This window comes from Diceros bicornis (assembly GCF_020826845.1).
Source record: "Diceros bicornis minor isolate mBicDic1 chromosome 16 unlocalized genomic scaffold, mDicBic1.mat.cur SUPER_16_unloc_1, whole genome shotgun sequence".
Taxonomy (NCBI): Eukaryota; Metazoa; Chordata; class Mammalia; order Perissodactyla; family Rhinocerotidae; genus Diceros; species Diceros bicornis.
Window position 1 is genome coordinate 1,043,712 of NW_026690870.1, and position 4,846 is coordinate 1,048,557.

Here is a 4,846-nt window from a genome sequence, read left to right on the forward strand (position 1 = left end):
GCAGTCTAGCAATATGACTGGATCAGAAGTTTACATACTGAGGCTCTGTCTTGAGATCAGCCCACTACTTTAGAAGTGAATCTTTGTCTTCATCAAGACCATGGTCCACTTACTAGATCCTGTCCTGGTGCAGTAGCCTTGCTCTTCTTAGGGGGATTTACCCATAAATAGTGCAACAGCCCTTCAGGTTTGAGGTTCTTCAGTGATCTTACCTCCTAAACCTGTCTATGTACTCACTTTGGTCAGCTTGCCTACACCAGATGTTGGTGATGAGAATTCCAAATTCCGAATCATGTGTTATTAGGTGTCTTTGGCCTCCAAACTCCATGATTCAGCGAGGACCCTGTGAACCCCCAAGAATTTCTCTTGCCTAGATCACAGGCAGTCTGAGAGGGCATTCTCCAAGAACTACACCCTAAACTTAGAACTCAAAGTCTTACTACTTGAATGGAGTGAAGGGCAAGAAAACATAAATACAAGGAAAAAATGAATCATAGAAATAAAAGGTGTTTCTTTCAGAGTCTGAAATCTGAGCTGGAGTAAGCCACATCTCCTAAGCCTTCCTAGGGCTGCAGTTGTGTTTTTGGAGTTAGTTTGGGGCATGAGACCTGTCTGAGAAGGACTCTTTGAATCACTATGTCAATCTTACGACATCAGCCACATTGGAGGCTGGCACTCCAAACATGCAGACATGAAGAACACTAGGTCACTGCTGGAGCTTTAACACTGACCATCACTCCAAAAGCGTCCCCTAGCAAAGAAAAACTTGGTGAGAGATGGGAGATGTCTAGGACAATTTCTGAATATCTTGCTAGATGGTACCAATACCCAAGACCCACAATATGAAAGAGAAAGCCATTCTGCAGAGGAATGTGATGAGTTCAGTTTTGGTTGTCATGTCTGAGTTGTCTGTGGTATGCAGGGGTAAATGTTTAGTAGACAATTGGATCTACTGGTCTGAAGCTCAAATTACAGAGAATTTTTGGGATAGGGATAAAGATTTGTGAGGCAGAAGAAAAAGGGAAGTAGTTGAAACTCAAGATGATCTTTAGATCTTCTGCAGCCCTTTTACTCTGTTTTTCTGCTTTTCATGTTGTTGCTGACATTTAATTTTTGCCTACCAGTTTAAAGCATGATGTTAAAAGTTACAGAGAATGTCACTCACCTTTTGTATCTTTTGTGATACAATGCATTGATTCCATATTTAATTCTTCTATCTAAAGATTTTCTTTTGAAGGGTATTAACTGGTGCAGAAAAGGAAAGGGTAGTGGAGTATTGTGATGATGATTCTGATGGAAAGCTCCTGATTGGGTTCCTCTCATTCCTGGGCAGATTTTATACTTTGACTTTTAGTGTCTTCGTTTAGGAATATTTCTCATAATGGAGTTGAGAACATATTCATCACAATATTTGAAAGGCCTATTAAAAGATTGAAATTTCTAGGCCCCTTCCAGACCTACCATATTATAATATTATATGATATTATAATACCTCAAACTAATATTTAAGAATCTGTGGCTTGATAATTGTGATTCTATTGAAGATAAGTATTGATGTAACCACCTTTGAAGCAGTTCTCAAACTTTAGTGTGTATATCAGTCACTTGAATGCTTGTTAAAAATACCGATTCGGCAGGTCTAGGAAAAGGTCAAGAGATTTGCATTTTTAATAAACACTCCATAGCTATGATCACCTGATTGCACTTGGAGAAATAATATCAAGTATTTGGCTATCTGAGGGTTTCCAGGATAGGTTTAGAACAGAGTTTCTTAACCTGAGATCCAAATACCCCAAGAAGCCCATGGATAAAATTTAGAGGGTCCGTGAAATTGGATGGGAAGAATAATACATCTTTATTTTCAGTAACTTCCAACTAAAACTTAGCAATTTAAAATTATAAATGTAGGCAACAAACCGCAATAATAAGAGCAGTTCCTCTAACCTTATCACTAACAGAAAACACGGATATTTTTATATCACATTAGAGTTGTTGCAAATATCTTGAAATGTTGTTTACAACCATCACAACTTTGAAATTATGGTAGTTATTAGACTGCTATTGGATCTCATCTAATTTAATAAAGAAGCATACATATAATTCTGACTAAATTTTTAAAAACATTATAACTGTACCTTAATAAAATTGGTTTCTTTCATAATCCTACATACTTTTTAATGTATTTAAAAAGCATTATGAGAAGAGGTCTGTGGCTTCACTGAAGTGTTAAAAATATCCATGACACGCAAAAGGTTAAGAACCTTAGTGTGGCGAAGAAGAGTCCGCATATTGAGACATCAGAGAGGTGTATTTCTTAATTCCATGAACAATAACAATGCACGAATACTTACACACCGAAAGAGGTTCTTGTCCCAGGCCCCACTCCTCATTCTTGACTAACTTTTCACTCTTTAGTATTTCTTTCCATGGACTATACATCCCCCTGATTTGTTTACTGCTCCTCAGTGGTTGAATGGCTCTGTTTTCCATCAAGGATAACAGATTTAATCACAGATCTCAAGCCCATTATGAACATTAATTAATGTCTGACATCTCTTAATGAGGTAGGTAAAAACTATCATCATTTCACAGATGGAAAAATCAGGTCTAGGCAAGTTTGGTAACTTGTTCTTAGGCCACCCAAGAGATTGTGGCTCATTTCTAGAATCAATGCTTATTCTCCTCACATGCAAACTTTTTTGATTCACCATACACCAATCTGTTGGAAAAACAACCTGTTTTGCAAAACATTTCGTTGATGATAGATGTGGAAATAATCTTTCTTAGGGTAGACACATCTGATGGTATCAATATTCATACTACTTCGGTACCAATAATTTATTTTCTGTTTTGTTCTCTGAAGAAGAATAGATGTCCTGGTTGGAGAGAAAAAGCCCCAAGCCAAAATAAACCATTAAAAACCACTATCCATTTTGAAATAAAGCAATTAGCTTCTTCTTTTATTTAGAAACTTTACCCGGTTAGAGAGTTGGAGACAAACAAAATGAACATTGGTTGTCAAAATGCATTGATTTAATTTTTGCCCCTAAGATACCACACACAGTCAGTGAGTAAGGACTTTTGTCTTTTTTTTGGTCAGTTTGTTTCTTATGGATTCATGTTGCTTTGATCAATGTTGTTTGTGTGTCTGATCTTAATCTAAGTTTTTTGTTGTTTGACTAGTCCATCTGGTTAGACAGGATAGTGCAAAAAATTTGAAAATACTTTGGGAGTTGTCTTTTTAAATGATGTTTGTTTTTATCTATTGCTTTGCTAAATTCCTACTGGCCTGGCAAAGAAGGGAAACAGAGGGAACACACAAGCAAAAATGAAGGGCACAAATGAATGAATAAATAATTGAGAGAGAAGGGATAGCTTCTCCTTAGAGAAAAATTCCAACTAATATATATAGAGGAATGAGGAAAATTGAAAGTCTTCATTAGCCTCTTTTTATGTGGTGCCTCGGAGGTAGTCGGCTGCTTCAGGATGAAGCTGAACATCTCTTTCCCGGTCACTGGCTGCCAGAAACTCATGGAAGTGGACGATGAATGCCAACTTTGTACATTTTGTGAGAAGCGTATGGCCACAGAAGTTGCTGCTGACGCTCTGGGTGAAGAGTGGAAGGGTTATGTGGTCCGAATCAGTGGTGGGAATGACAAGCAGGGTTTCCCCATCAAGCAGGGTGTCTTGACCCATGGCCGTGTCTGCCTGCTATTGAGTGAGGGGCATTCCTGTTACAGACGGAGGAGGACTGGAGAAAGAAAGCACAAATCTGTTGGGGGTTGCATTGTGGTTGCCAATCTGAGTGTTCTCAACTTGTTCATTGTGAAAAAAGGGGAGAAGGATATTTCTGGACTCGCTGATACTACTGTGACTCGTCGTGTGGGGCTCAAAAGAGCTAGCAGAATCTGCAAACTTTTCAATCTCTCTAAAGAGGATGATGTCCGCTAGAATGTTGTGAGAAAGCCCCTAGACAAAGAAGGTAAGAACCTAGGACCAAAGCACCCAAGATTCAGCATCTTGTTCCTCCACGTGTCCTGCAACACAAACGGCGGCCTATTGCTCTGAAGAAACAGTGTACTAAGAAAAACAAGGAAGAGGCTGCAGAATATGCTGAACTTTTGGCCAAGAGAGTGAAGGAGGCCAAAGAAAAACACCAGGAACAGATTGCCAAGAGATGGGGGCTGTCCTGAGAGCTTCTACCTCTAAGTCTGAGTCCAGTCAAAAATGAAATTTTCTAAGAGTAACAAGATCAGATATCCAAAAAAAAAAAAAAAAAAGAAGAAGAAAGAAAATCTTCGTTAGACAAACACCATATTGATAATTATCAGAGGCAAAATATATTGAAGGATGCTAAAATTAGTGGGTAAAAGTTTGAGGAGAAGCAGGATATTTGCATAGTCTCAGTATTTCCCCTAAGATATTTATTAATGACAAGGGAAGGGGAATAATTACATGGAGAAACTTGGCAGAGACCACCATGTCTCCTGACTTTATGCTCTGAGAAGGGCACAGTGCCATTTCTGTGGTGTTCTTGCCAAAAATGCATAACCTTCATCTAAACATGAGAAAGCATCAGACAAACCCAAATCGAGGGATATATGACAAAATAACTCCACCAGTATCTCTGCCAAAGTGTCAAGGTCACGAAAGAGAGAGAAAGACCAAGGAACTATCTCAGATTGAAGGAGACTAAGGAGACTTGACAACTAAATGCAATGTGGGATCCTGGATTAGATCCTGCATCAGAAAATGGACCTTAGTGGAAAAATGTTAAAGTCTGTAGTTTAGTCACTAGTATTGTACCAACATTAATTTCCTGATTTTGATAACTGTACTGTGGTAT

The 4,846-nt window shown here is 38.5% G+C and overlaps 1 pseudogene; it reads left to right on the forward strand.

Moving 5' to 3' along the window:
- The first annotated feature begins 3,486 nt into the window (after positions 1-3,486).
- Positions 3,487-4,231, forward strand: LOC131401783 (small ribosomal subunit protein eS6-like; annotated as a pseudogene).
- Positions 4,232-4,846: the final 615 nt, after the last annotated feature.